This window comes from Sciurus carolinensis, chromosome 6 (assembly GCF_902686445.1).
Source record: "Sciurus carolinensis chromosome 6, mSciCar1.2, whole genome shotgun sequence".
Classification (NCBI taxonomy): domain Eukaryota; kingdom Metazoa; phylum Chordata; class Mammalia; order Rodentia; family Sciuridae; genus Sciurus; species Sciurus carolinensis.
Window position 1 is genome coordinate 26,209,514 of NC_062218.1, and position 16,220 is coordinate 26,225,733.

Genomic DNA, 16,220 nt, shown 5'->3' on the forward strand with positions numbered 1-16,220 from the left:
TGTTTCCCATACTCTAAGGTGGAAAAGACTATTTCCTTGAAATATTATTTGTCTTTTCCTTTTGGAATTTAGCCATGCCATTCCTTCTTCTCACTTTGAAAATATCAATAATTTTATTTCCTCTAATATGTTAGTCACACTCTTTTTGTGTTTCTGGTACTGGCAAGTGAATTCAGGAGTGCTTTACCACTGAGCTTTATCTGCAACCATATGTGTTAGATAGATTTTCATTATTGTTACCAAAATACCTGACAAGAACAACTTAGGTGAGAAAAACTTTATCTCAGCTCATGTTCCAGAGGTTTAGTCCATAGTGGGCCAGCTCCTTGGCTCTGAGCTCAAGGTGAGGCAGAACATCTTGGCAAAATGCCTGATGGAGGAACAGTGCTCACCTCATGGACCCAGGAAGCACAGAAGGGAAGAGAGGCTGCAAAGAAGATGAACCCTTCCAAGGACACCCCAGGGACCCATTCCCCTAGCCACACCCCACCTGCCTGCAGTCAGCATATAGTCCATCCGTTTGAAACTAGAATGAACTGATTGGGTTTCAGTTCTCACAATCTGACCGTTTCACCTCTAAAAATCCCTGCATTAACACAGGAGTTTTTGGAGAGCACTTCCTATCCAAACCATAATACCCTTCTTATTTTTTATTTTGAAACAGGGTCTGTGTCGCTCAGGCAGACCTTGAACTTGGGATCCTTCTGTGTCTCAGCCTCCTGAGTCATGTGAATTACAGGACCATGCCACCATGTCTAGCTTCATGTTGTATATCTTAACACAGCAGAGATTGTTTTAGTGACAACATAATTAGATCTTTCTATTTTAATATAAGACTTTCCAAAAATAACATCACAATGAACTGTCTCTGAAAACACTGTTCATGCTGATTCTAATTTGCAGGGTTACCTTCCGTGGTCTTTCCTTCACTTTCTGAGCTTTCTCCTCCCTTAATCCTAGCCGAGGCCCTACCTTCCCTGGAGATAGATTCTAGTAAGTTGGCCTAACTTGGCAGCAGGATCTGTCTGTGGCCCAAGATGTTTCCCAGTAGTAACCACATCTCAATACCTCCCATCCTCTAAGCCACTTGCTCTCAGGAGGGGCTATCCTGGAAAACTAACTGCTAAAATATGTCATCATAGGATATTAATTTTAATATGATTACAATACTCCAAAACTCTCAATAATATTTAGTTCATAAATTGAAATTCTGGCTTAAATTTGTAAAACTAACACAAAAGCATATGATTGGTATAGAACAAATTTAGAAAGCTTTTAAAATTTGTGAGATGTGGTTTGATCAGGGAGTAGTTGAATTTGACTTTAGTCCAAAAGTGATTTGGGGATCTGTAATAGACTAGCACTAATGTTAATAACTTCTATATAGTATTCAGGAATATTATTTAATTTTAATACCCTAAACCTAACAATAAACCTGAGAGAATATTTCTGATCATGGAGCTCTCCTGACAGCCTACAATTCAAATTATTTAATAAACCACACACTGTTAGTTACCCAAAGTTCATTACTCTATGTTGAAGATGACATCTGTTGAAAATACCAAAGTCACATAAAAGGGAAATACCTATTCAATCTACCACTTTAGTTATTTGATTCATTACATTAGTTATGTATGGCAGAAGTCTCATGTTTCTGGAACAAGGCTCCTTCCCTTTGGATTAAAAAAGAAAATGCACAGAGTTACTTTGCTACATAAAAATTGCCCCTGAGAATAGAAAGTAGCATAAAATGATATACTCCAGTGATCAGGAGGAGAGAATATATTTCATGCCTTTCCCTCACTATATTAACTCCAGTCAGTTTTTCCACAATCACATTCAGTCAACAGTCATTGAATGCTAACCATTTCTCTGGCCAATGCTGTGAAAGGTGCTTAAGCCAGGAGGCACCTGTTCACAGCAGTGAGTAATGGAGAGCAATGAGAGTTTGCCTGGGGGTAGTATGGAAGAAAAGGTGTATGTATTTTTATACCAAAAAAATAATTCTAACAAAAATGATTAATTCTCAAGCTCCTAAGAAATTTTACTTGGTGCTAAGTTCTATAAATCATGGATTCCTCCCAAGAAAAGTTTTCATCATTCAGTTAAATCACAGTTGAGAGATTTGCTTGGAATTTATCATTTACATCACAGCTGAAAAAGTAAATAGATTTAAATCCTTTGAATCTGAGTGGAACTGCATATGCAAGAGTTCTTTTCTTGGCAGATTGTTTGCATTGTGTGTGCAGAAATGATTTGCTATCATTGTGCTCACAGTCAGATAACTGCAAACACTGGTCCCTAACCAGAGGCTGCAGTAAATACACACCACATGGGTACTTACATAAAAAGTAATCACCAGAATGAAGCTGGCATCAATAGATGTTTTTAATTGTAGATGTTAACAGTGCACAAACAATATTGATCTAGCTTACCATTAACGTTTTTCATAAGATGTATTTTCAGTTATATGAATTAGAAATTCCTAGAAATGTTTCCTTTTCCCCATGTGATACTAAAATTATTCTCTTTCACATAATTTACATACTCATGACTATAGTGGTCTCTTAACCAAATGGCACATGTGACCATAATCACTTACATCTCCCTTTTACCAGAGCTCATCCACACTCATAAAATACATGCAAGTACTGTTCAAAAAAAAAAAAAAAAAAAAACTTTGCAAAAAGCATAAAGTGATCTGCAGTTAGTCACAAGAATGTCTTTAAAATGAAGAAACTATTTATACTTACTACATATTGTTGACAAGGTATAAATAAATTATGAGTATTGTTGGAAATTGATTTTGTGGTTTTATGCAAGTATTTCTTTTGGATTTGTTATCTTTGTGATTATAGAATTTATGTTAAGTTAAATAACATTTTAGTGCATACTAACAACTGTCTAAACAAATTAATTTATCAGCATATAAATAAAGTCTACTGTATAACCATTATAGCACTGAAAATACTTCAAGATATTTTTATAACTTAAGTGGTGGAAGGATAAAACCACAAATGAAGATTGATACATTTAAGTGTATGAAAAATGAGAAACTAAATTCTGAAAATAAATAGTATTATAAAATTTGAATGGCAAGATGTACTTAAAATCTCTTACTATTTCCTTGGTAATTTATTGCAAATTGAAAATGCAAAACTGGAGCTGTGGATTTGACTTAGTGGCAGAATGAATGCTTAGCATGTGTGAGACCTGGGTCAGATCCCCAGGCTACAAAAACTAAAATAAAAACGCAAAACTACTATCAACATTGTTTGTTCTACATGAACTCTAGCCCACTATACATTTTCATAGATTGAACTTGAAGTTTCATCCATCTTTATGCTCAAATTGTTTTCTTTATCATTCATTCATTCATTCATTCATTGTCAATGAAAAAGGAATTGTACAGAACTATTTTGCAAATTATCTTAGTTCTGGGGTTCACAGTACAAAGACATATAATCTTGGAATGAAGGCAGGTCTTCTTGCTCTCAACCTGTCCTGCAGGGGCCTTTCAGATGTTTACACTGTCCAGCAACTTGCATATTTTGTTGTGTTATGAAACCAGCACTTTAAACACTCAAGGCATAGGTTTAGGGTATGAGATTAAAATAAGAAGAAATTAGGCTCATGAGATGATAATTGTGAGAATGGTTCAAGTTAAGTCAACTCTCGCAGAACTAAAATTGTTAAAGTTAAATATTAAAAAATACATTTGTTCAAAGGCATGAAAGTGTTGCCATAATCTATAAGAGTAAAGGAGAAAGCTGTGTAGAACATGTGGGGCAGGGCTGGACCCACAGGCATCTTCCAATTCCAATGGTTTGATTGTGAGGCTGAGACAATGAGACCAGTAGAAGTACTGAATGAAGGAAAGGGCCCCAAAGCGGGAAGAAAGCTGGAAAATACTCAAGCTGAAATGAATCCCACTTTCCAGTGACCTAAATCCTTGACTCATTCATGGTAATCCAAGGATGGAGGCTTGCACCACTAGCCACAGTGTCAGTTCAAAGACAAGTGACTCCTTCCTGGAAGTTAACCCCATCATAAGCCACAAAAGGTACTGGAAGTTTTCATACAAAATAGCAAACACACAGAAATCAGAAAGGCAAGGGAAAGTGATCAAAAACTAAAAGACAGAATCAAAGCTTCTTGTTGCAGGGCCTTATATTTCTCAGGGCCTCTAGGATAATGGTAGTTACAAACAGACTCTAAGGGATTATACTGATAAAATTAAAATGTAACATTAGAAAACATAAATAGGAAACAGTGAGATTCAGAAGCTAAGAAAATAAACATTTAGTGATTGAAATCAACACTACAAAGAGAACTTTAATAATCTAATTTATAGACCAAAGGAAAAGATCCACTTTCAAGCATAAAGATAATAAGAATGGGGGGACACAGTAAATATCATACACAAATAACACAGTAACGGAGAACTTCTCCAATATTTATATGCAATTGTACATTCAGAAAAGTGGAGAGAGAAAATGAGACTCTGCAATATGTTAGGAACTAACAAGGTGGTGACATACGTCAATCTTTGACTTTAATAAATCCTACTAACTTAAGTTACAAAAATACAAATAAAGAACCAAATAATGCAATTATAAATATAATTATAAAATTACTGAACACTAAAGGTAAGTATAAAAGAAAAAAAATTTGTATTAAATAAATGAAAAGAGATTTTCCTCAAATCAAAATTTTAAAAATTAAAACAAGGAGATTTTTACTCCTCTGGAAGTAATATAACATGTCATGCTACTCTAAGTTCTGTATGTGTCACATGTTATCTCTGTATTATTTATATTTCTCACAATTCAGAATTTTGATTTAAACATTATCATTTAAAGTAATTAAAAGCTTAAAAAGAATAGTCTCCCCTATTCCCTTATAATTCTTTTTCAGTCTCCAGGGTTTTTATTACTTTTTGTATATCTAGGTTCAGACCAGATGTGAGTTCAACTTAAAGAACTACTTTTAATACTCCTTATAATGCAGTTCTGAGAATATATTGTTTTTGTAATGTGCTGCCATAATAAATTGCCAGCAATGTAGTGCTTCAACACCACTCACACATTATCTCATCCCTATGGAATTCAGAAGGCAGGGAAGTGGGTGGTCAGATTTTGTTCCATATGGTTAAAATTTAACGGTCAATGGCACTAAGTGTCGGTGAAAATGTAGAGCAACCACAATTCTAAATGTAAGAGCTACTTAGCTACCTTTAAAAACTGCATTATAGTTTCTAAAAGACTTGAACATATGCCTACTCTTTGACCCAGGATTTACACTCAAAGGAAATGAATATATGTGCTTATAAAAGTGTATCCCTGTGTTTGACTAAATTGATGTATTCCCTCTGCAGTAGTTCCTCATTTGTGATCTTTCAAAATTGATTTGTTTTTGCATATTTTATTCTTCAATAAAATATTTAAATTCTATAAATGTTACTTTGGGAGGAAGTTTACATGATTTTATAATGTTTCTTTGATGTTACTTGTTAATTTTTCAATTCATGAAAACTAGTTTTTATATTAGTTAAAGAGAAACTTCCCAAAGTTCCTTTCTAGATTCTCCTCTATATCATCTTAATTCACAAGTCAACGGTATGAGTAGTTTAAAAGTTAGATATTTTAAAGATTTTCTTTTAAATTGAAGCACAAAACTTTAGCAGATGTAACAACTTAATTATCAATTATTTATTTATTTGTTTGACTGTTGCTATTTTAAAAACGAAAAAAGTAACTGCAGCTGACAATCAAATTTGAAAGCATATTTTATAGAGTTGCAACTTACTAAAATGATAGTTAAACAAAACTCATATAATTTTGTAAGATTATATAGGGCACTGAAGTATTTATTCCAAATGTAAATCAGAGCCAAATAAAAATCACAGCCAAACTTCATACTATATACTTACCACAGAGCCAAGTTATAACCTTAACCTTTGGACATCTCTGCATTTTCAATTTCCTTGCCCCTTCACTTAACAAAGTGCAGAGTGGTAACCATGAAAGTCTCCACAGAATCACTTCATCTCAATTGATTGACCAGTGTCCATTCCATTCCTAGTGAACTGGCTTGATAATTCAAGTCTGGCTGGTAAAGATTGGATGAAAAAGAAATGTATAAACCGAATGTTAACACAGAGAGCAGGAGCATAGTAGGTGCTCTGGGGAAAGTTTCCCAACTCCTTGATCAAGATCCAAGAGAGAAGGGCCTTTTATTTCGCATATTAAGTGCAAATGTTGCAGCAATCCTTCTAGGTTATAATAGAAGGCAGAAACTCAAGGCCAACTGCCTAGAGCTCAAGGTTCAACATGATGGAACAAGAGGACATATTTGTTAGAAGACAGTGCATAATAGAGCAGGAACACATGGTTTGAGGAAAGTCTAGAGGAATGAGAGGAATAAGGAAGGAAGGAGAGGGAAAAGTCCTGCACTGATTTTTCATGCCCATAATACAATAAAATTATTAGATTGCTTAATAAAATATCTGCTAACATGTATTTTTCCTGATGATCAAATGATTGGAAAAATAAATTAAATTCAATTAACATCAGAATACACCTTTTCCAACATTCAACAATTCTTTAACAAAGTTTAGTTTTATTTTCTATAATTCAAGTATCATTCACATGTAAGATCTTAGCATTTTCTCCCCAAACTGATAGATATCTAAAACAGCTTCAGTAACAGAACTTTAATTATCACAATTATGTATTAATGAAGAAAAATTAACCTATCTAAATTAACCTATCTTTATTATTAAGTGGCTAGAACACAGTTTAGTTTACATGTTTGAAAATGTGCTGTCTTAGAACAGAGATAAAAGTAATTACACTTGTGTGTTAATGAGCAAATTAATTTTATGTTGTCAATATTGTTTTAAACCTCACAGTTAATTATTTTATAGGTACAAGAGTTTTCTAGAGTATGATGTACTATATTTTACTTGATAGGAAATTTTGGAGTTTCTCAGTACTCAAGTGAAACTTGTAGAAAATACATTTTTAATTTACTTTTGCTACATTGTAGTTATAATTAAATTGTGCCTACACAATGAGAGAATCATCAATGTGTAATTCTCTACAATTCTTTGATGGGAGAATCAAACTTTTGTCTACGTTTCAGTGATTATTATTTTTTATTCTAAATAGCTTGAGAGTAGTTTACATACTTTGAATAACATAAGACATTAATTTCACACACATATCTTTATAATAATATATTTGTACAGATCTCTCAGAAGAAAAATGAATGACTATCTTAATTTAAAAATAGGTGTTTAATCTGAAGAATAGCATTAATTTACTTTCTGAAATTTTTCATGACCATATCTTATTCTTGAGTTTTTCTCTTGTTATTAAGGACTAAATTTTCAAAATTATGAGAGCAGATTAAAAATGTTCATGTACCTTTCTTCTTTCACACAGTAAAATTAAAATTATAGGAAAATGTTAATCAGACAGTATTTCTCTTGACAATGATGGAGCAAAAGGGATTAGACTTGACTTACTGTTTTTAACATCTAAACAACAGGAAAAATATATTTGAAAATAATTTTTAAATATAAACAATAGAAAACACAGGGTCATAATTCCTGAGAGGAGAAATATGAAGTGAAACTTAAAATTGTTCATACTTTGTTCTGGGAGGCACATTCTGAACCACAAAGCAGGGAAGATCAGGAAAGCGTGGCTTTGTTACTAAGTTGAGGAGGTACGTGTCAGAATTCATGGATACAACTGGAGATGGTGGAAAGAGTTCTAAAGAAAAGAAAATACTCAAGAGCTTTGAATTCTTCATACCTTTTAATCCTTATTGAATAATAAGATATTGATATACATGGTTGGGTTAGTCAGTTTTCCATCAGTGCGACAAAATACCTGGGAAAAACAACTTTAAGGAGGAAAAACTGGGGCTCATGATTTTATTAAAGGTATCAGTCCACGGTTGCAATGACTGTGGCCCAGGTGAGACAGAACACCATAGCACAGAGGGTGTGAAAGAACAAAGATACCCACCTCATGATGTTCAGGAAGCAGAAGAGATCATCTAGGCCCTGCATTCTAAGGTTTCCAACATTTCCCAATAATGCTGCTAGCTGGGAATAAGTCTTCAACCCATGAGCCTTTGTGGGGAATTCCAGACCAAAACTATAGCAAGGGTGAAACTAACAATGTTGTCCAAGAGAATGACATCCTAGGAGGTAATTTGTTTCATCTCAGAAAAGACTGGAGATTATTTCTGTCTTCGTCAGATCACAGTCCTCAGGAATCAAATACAATATTTGCCAGAAATGCCGGGAGAATGGAACCTACATAATGGAGTAATATAACTCAGAGAATAGGTGCTATTTTAGATAATCCCAATCAATGTTAAAAGCAACTTTATAGTATCTTAAAAAATTCAAGTTACATGAACAGCATATCAAAATAATTCTTTAAGAAATAAAATAAAAATTCAAAATTTAAGACTTTCAATGAAATAATCATAAAACATTAACACGTTATAATGTAGGAAGATATTAAAAATAAACAGAAGACTAGAGAGTCATAAATGAGAGAGATAGTGGATTAACAAATACATTAAAATTGGCACTAAATTAATCACAATTTTAAAGAAATGGAGGAAAATAGGTGAGAAATGGAAAATATAAAAACAAAATTAAATATTTAAAATGAAAATCTACTACATATGATTAATGGCACTAATAGATTTGAGGGAATTATTAATAAACTTGAAAAGAATGCAATGGAACTTACTCAAACCAGAGCATAAACAGAGAAAAAGACAAAAAAAAAAAAAAAAAGAATAAAATTCTTAGTCAACTGTGGGGTGATAGCATGTATTTGAACACATGTGTAATTGAGGTTCAATAAGTATAAGGTAGAAAGATCAAACAGATTCCAAACAGGATGGTTAAAGCCCCAAAACCAACCCATGGAAAAATTTTAACAATAAAACAAAATGAGGAACAAATATAAAAATTGAAACTGGTTTCTGGTGGGAAACTATGCATGCTAGACAATATGGAAATACTATCTTTAGTCAAAACACATTTTTCAATGAACTGTATATATGGAATTTATGAGATATCTAGTGAAAATATATTTCTTAAGCAGGAGAGACCTTTGCAAACAATGAAAACCTAAGACAATTAGTTATCAGTAGACCTGTATGACCAAAAATGTTAAAAGAAGGCCAAAACAGAAAAGAAAATTATTTTTTAAAAATGGATATACACAAAGGAATAGAGTTTCATAAATGGTAAAAATATAAATAAATGCATAAAAATTGTCACTTTTCAATTTTAAATACGTTTCATCTTTATATTAAAAATAATGTGTTATAGGGGACATAGCCTATGTAGAACTATAATATCATGAGGGAGGAAAATAGCATGAGGTAGAAACTATAGAAATATACTGATGTAAAATTCTTAAATTAGACACAAAGTGGCATAGTGTTATTTGAAGGAAAACTGTTACAAGTTAAGAATACTTATTTTAAAGAATTAAATGATGACTTAAAAAGGAAATGCTATAAATAAAGCACTATACATAGTAAGACTTTAGTAAAGATAAAGTCCAATGCTCAAAATTCCCTGTTGATCAAAAAAATTCAATCTGAAATATTTAATCTAAGGCAGGAAATAAGAAACAGCAATAGAAGAGAGATGGCAAACCCCCCAAAAGGTATACAGTCGTATTGTTATATAGTTAATTGTATTAAAGACAAAATGACTAGAAAATTCTCACTAAATAGTGTACATTGCCTTATTGGATTAAAAACAAAGAACTAATCATATGCTCTCTATAAGAAGACAAAGTTGCCAGAAATACAGATAGACATTTCATAACATTAAGAGGTTCAATTCAACAGGAAACTCTAACAATCCTGAATTGGATGTTTCTAATAACTGAGTTTCTAAACATATGGACAAAAGAAGTGAAAGGAGAAATAAATCAAACTGCAATTACTATTGAAGATGTCTATCTCTCTTCCCTCTCTCTCTCTTTCTCTGTCTCTCAATTTGTAAAAAAATAACATATATATGTACATATATATACATATATATATATATGTGTGTATATATATATACACACTCACAAAAGACTTGAAAATACTTTCAAACAACATGATTAAGGTTTATAGAATACTCTCCTCAACAGCTAACAAAAAGATTCTTCTCAAGGGCACAAGAAAAATTTATCAAGCCACACAACAAGCTGGGTATAAAAATAAAAATAAAAAAATTGCAATTATTTTTTAAAACCTGTGTGGTATAAATCTCTGACCAAAGTAAAAAATAATGGCTGACAGAAGAAAGTAGAGTCAACAAATGCTTAATAACTAAACAATACAGCTATAAAATAATCATTGGGAAATATATTACCATTTAACATAAACAGTAGTAGACAAAAATGGATAGAAAAAAATTTAAGTGGAAATTAAATGTACCAACAAAAGTGACATGCAACTAACATAGATTTTCAATCATATTTATTAAATCTCTTAGAAGAAATAATTCCTATTCACTTAAATTCTGTAGTTATTTTCAGAATAAAATATGGAAATCAATTAATTCAATTTGAATCTACCATCTGTTCTATAACATTTCAATTACTTACACATATGCATAGGTAAAATTAAAAGCTTTCTCACCTGTAATATTAATGAAAAAATCCCCAGTAGATTACTAACACCTTTAATGTAACACTGCATATTTCTCAAGTACTGTACAGGATTTATACTAGAAATGCTAGTCTAGAAAAAGAGAGGTTCACAGGTTTAAACATATCTTTTATTTCTTAAGAGGTAAAAATACCTGAAGCAAATATACTACATCAGTGTAATTTAGATTTAATAAAGTCAATTAAAGCTTGATCAATGAAAATAGAGATTGTATATATGTAAGGTATATAGACAAGATATTGCTCTAAAGTAGAAACTTGATCATTTACTGAACATGTTTAAAGTCTATTGCTATAGAGCTCTGTTTCTGGCAATGACATAGGCAGTTCTATTAGACAAAGCCTTCCACATGGACGAGTTATGAAACAAAATTAAAAACCAAAACAACTATTGGAAGCCACTGGGAAATGAACAAAAGTGGGCAGAATCTGAAGGAGATTCGGCACTTGCACGAAAGGAATAACAATTGGTGAGTCTGGGCCTTGGTCTGAAAGCAGTTGGCACCATGAAGAGCAATTAAAAGGAAAAAAAAAAAAAAAAAAGAACCAGCAGATTTACTGACTTGAAGAATCAGTGACAGGGTGGTTTGGGGAATGCAGACTAATTAGAAATTAAGAGAAAAATAAAAAACAAAACAAGCAAACAACACAACACAGTCTGTTACTATCTGAAAGCAGCACTAATCATTGTTTTGTCCATCACAGTTCTGGGGCCATTGAGGTGGCATTGCTAGCCCACCCTCTTTGGTCACTTGTGGTTACACTGGTTAGTGCCACTAACTGTATCACCAAGACTATTGCACAGCCGTTGGTTGATGCTATGAATGAAGACCTCAACTGTTGCTGCTGTTCAGAATGCATAGTATCAGGGCATGGTGTCTGGTTCCAATAAGAAACATTCAAAGGAAAAAAAAAAAATCACCTGTTCTCAGAAATTATGTGATATTACTTTCACATGTGTCTCAGGACTGCCTGGATTGATGGGAAAGGAACATTGGCCCCCAGTGATTCTCAGTAAGGGAGTTCCTACCTCACCTTTTAGTAGGTGCATACAGAATAGAGTAGCATGGTAAATTCAAAAACAGAACTCCACAAAATATCCAGGTTGCAATACTGGGACCTGTGAATATGATACCATCCACAGCATAAAGCCTTTGCAGACCTAAATGACTCTGAGATGGCAGATCATTATCCAGATGAGCTCAAACTAATTATGCAAGTCCTTAAAAGTGGAGAATATTCGCTGGCTATGGTTAAAGAGAGATGCAATTACAAAAATATGAAAGAGGGTTAGAAAGGTGTGCCAGTGTTTGCCTTGAAGGTGGAGGAAGGGAACCATAGGTGAGGGAATGCAGGCACTCGCTGGAAACTGGAAAAGAGGAGAAAGTGGATTCTCCATTTGAAGCATCCAGAAAAAAACTCAACCATGCTAACAATTTGCTTTTTCCCAGTGGAACACTTGTTGGAATTTTGACCTGTCCAACTCTATGACGATACATTTGTATTGTTTTAAATCTCTAAATTTGTGAAATGTTTTACTACAGTGGCTATCGATAACTAAAACACATGGAATATTTCATTTCAATACAGAGAAGCAGTGTGTATATTGAAGTTCTAAGCCTTAAACTGGTTATGCACTGAATGGACAATAGGTAGCCTAGCTAAGATTGAATAACTGAAGAGGCATCTCAGCTGTGGTCCCTCTGAGGGATGCAGAGTTTTTAAGTTGATTCCAGCCCAGGAAACTTTCTACAGAATATAATAAGTTATGACTATTCAGTGGTGCAAGGAAAATTCGAAATCTCTACATTTACAAAATTGGGAAGGCAACTAAAATTCAATAGGCATATTAAACAAAAAAGAACTTGACCTATATAACTAGAATATGTCATGAATGTAGATTGATCATGAGATGATCCAGATGTGGAATTAGCAAACAAGTAGTTTAAAGAGGCTAAGAGGCTTTTATACCTTAGCTGGATAAAAAATTATGCATTGTCATAATTAGTGACTATACAAGGAATATCAACAGAGAAATGAAAACATAAAAATAACCAAGCGGACATTATAGAACAATAGTTTATATAAAGAGTGAATTGAGCCTAGCAGAAAAAAATCAGTAAATTTGAAAACAGATCAGTAAAAATCATGAAATATGTAGAAAAGGATAAAAATAGTAGAGGATCAGTAACTTGTAGAAAATATCAAAAGGTTTAGTGACAATGTAATTGGTTTAAAGTAAAAGAACTTAAGGAGAAAATGAAGTTGGGAAGAAAAAAAAATAACAGTCCACAGATGTCATAAACATAGGGAATTATTTCAAAGACCAAAACATCAGCAAACTTTTAGTATATAAATATAGAGAAAATAAGGTAGAATGATTATAACCAAAATTAGAGAGATTTTTTATGCCAGTTAGAGAAATCAACGCATTGTATCTAGGGATCTAATGCACACATAACCGAAGAAACTGTGATAGACAGTATCACTGCGATTCCATGCTCCCTATAAGAGTCCTTCAATAATAAAGATGAAATAAAGATATTTTTAAATAAAATAAAACTGAAGAGAATGAACTGCCATCAGAGTTGCACCACAAGACACATCAAAAGACAGCCTTTAGGCTAAAGGGAAATGAAAACTCAAATCATCAAAAAGAAAAATGATCGATGAAAATAATAACTACATGAATTAGTCTAAAATATACTTTTATTTACATTTTTCTTTAAAATTCATATGCTAATGCCCAAAGAATAATATAGTTATACTAATAACAGTTTTGTGCAATTTTGTATGTAATGTAATGCATATGACAACGATAGGATAAGGTAAGGGAGAGGGAGTAATGAACCTTTTAGTTGCAAGGTTCTTTAACTTTTTGTGGCCTCATTCAACATGAACTTCAAATAGACTTCACTTAGTGTGACTGTTAAATGTATATTGCATTCTTGAAAGCCATCCCTATATAAATAAGGTAAAATTGAAAGGTACGGACACTATACATTAACACGGAATTTTAAAAACGCATATTTAATCCAAAAGAAGGAAGCCAAAGTGTAGAAGAACAAAAATAGATACAAACAGAATATTGTTTGAGAATAAGAAAGGTACTGGGAAATAATAAACAAAGACCAGATTTTAGGAGCTGGGGATTTCCCTCAATGGTAGAGTGGTTGGCTAGCATGCATGAAAAACAAGACCAGGTCCTAATCATGTCTCCCTTGGTAACTGTGAGGAAAAAGGGAGCAGAGAGTACTGTTATCTACAGTGGTATATTTTTTATTTTTTTTTACATTTTCATATTCATATTCATACCTATTATTTCTCATTTCTATCTAATTACATTTCTTAACTTTTAGAATAATTTAATTAATAGAAGACAATTTTCACCCCGTTTTAATGAAAGTATCCACATTTTATATATTATGTATTCCTTTTAACTCCATTTATTTATTCTTTAGGGTTATTATTCAAGTATCTCACACTTGATATTCAGTTGTCTTCATGAAAATGTAAATATTTTTATAATTATTCCATATAGTATTATGGAATCTTCATAAATTTTGTTAAAATCAATGACTTTATTATATTTATGCATTGCAGTAGAATGATAGCAATGATGATAAGGAATAAGAAAAGAACTGGGAAATAATGAAGACCAGGTCTTAGGAGTTGGGGATTTACCTCAATGGTAGAGTGGTTAGCTAGCATGCATGATAAAAAAGACCAGATCCTAAACATTTCTCCGTTGGTAACTGTGAGGGAAAAGAGAGCAGAGAGTACTATTAAGAGGAGTTGAACCTTCAAGTAGAGGTAGATTGCATTTGTTGATTTAGAAGATTGAAAAGCAGAATTCACAAAAGCTAAGACCCAACCACTCAGATAAAAATCTGCCTAAGTTTTCTATAGAAACTGGAACACAATTTTAAGCATTGGGTTAAAAAGCCAATTAGATTAATTAATTAATTAATTAGAGGCCATTAAATAATGGCCTATAGACAATTTTCTGCACATCAGGATTGAAAATGAAAAATATGTAAGATCTATCATTTCATGTTAAAAACTTTTAGCGATGATTCATTAATATTCCTTTAAATGTGCAACATAGCGAAATGAATTTGATATTTATTGATTCTTTCATTGGTAACTCTTGGTTTTTCTGACTATTGTCTCTGTGAAATCTGAATTATCTCAACCATAAATTCTATCACTGTAGCTAACAGAAACCTAACATGAATAAGCCTGTGTCCTGGCAGGAAACAAATGGTGAGCTCAGCTAGGTATTATTTAATGAGAAATTAATAAAAGCAATTTTCAAGTGCAAACAAAATATAAGTATACCAGAAAAAAGAATGTTTTTCCAGGTTTGAGAAGGAGGACTCTAAGAGTCTTTACGCCCAAGAGGTAGGAAGAGTGCCCATGTGTTCACCGGAACCCAGAGAGCAGGCTACGTAGAAAGGTTAAACACCATGAGTGGAAAGGGTAATTCACTGGGGTGTATCCCACAGTAAAGAGGGCCCCCTGAAAAGAATAGGTCCCCTGGTGAAAAGAGCCAAGCAAACATAACAGGAGGGGCACGATTAAGACTTTACCTTCTTCCCTTCCTGTTCTCTTGCTGGCCCCTATGATACTCAGAAAAGGAAAGGACTCTCTTTTTTTTAACCATGAAGTTCCCCCTTTTATTTTGTTATGAATTTCCAATGTTCAGCACGAATCTGGGGAAGAATGAAGAAGCAGATCTAGACCAGCAAAAGGAAAAATTCCTCCTTTACCCTCACTGTTGTTGAAAAATCACTACACCCACAAAATCTCTCTCCTTTAAATAGTGCTTAATCTTTGTAATACACCAGAAAGTGTTTTTACATAGTATACCCCTTTTTGTCTTTGACAACTTTGAAATAATATTAACCTAACTGCTAATTGAATCAATTTATTTATGAAAAATAACTCTTCCCACTAATTCTGTATGCCAAAATCAAGCTCTATGTGCTGTAGTTGTAACTTTTCTATAGAACATCAAAAATGACAGTTTGCCATGATGACTTCTGGATTTTGCAATATAAACTTGAGTGAAATTTTACATTAAATTTAAATGATTTAGGACACATTCCCTCATATATGTCAATCATGTAAATTTAGTATATATAGTATGATATGCAATTTGTATGGGTGTATCTATGTATAAAAACTATACTTGTCTTTGTAAATTTATTTTCTGTACTATCATTTCTTCCCAAGTCTTTACTTGCCTTTTTCTGTTCTTTCCTTTTTTCCTTCACTCTCTTTCCCTCTTTCTCTTTTTAAACCATAATTTGCTTCCTAAGAACAAACCATATGTCTTTCTCAGTTGATGTTTTCATTTATGTTAAAACAAGTTTGGGGTACATAATCCTTTCAAGTCTGCCGATGTCTTTGAAAGCTTCATTAGCTCTTTTAGGCCACCAGCAAATTCCTACTTCAGTGCACAAAATGGTCCACTTGTCACCTAAAATAATTTATGCAGCTTCT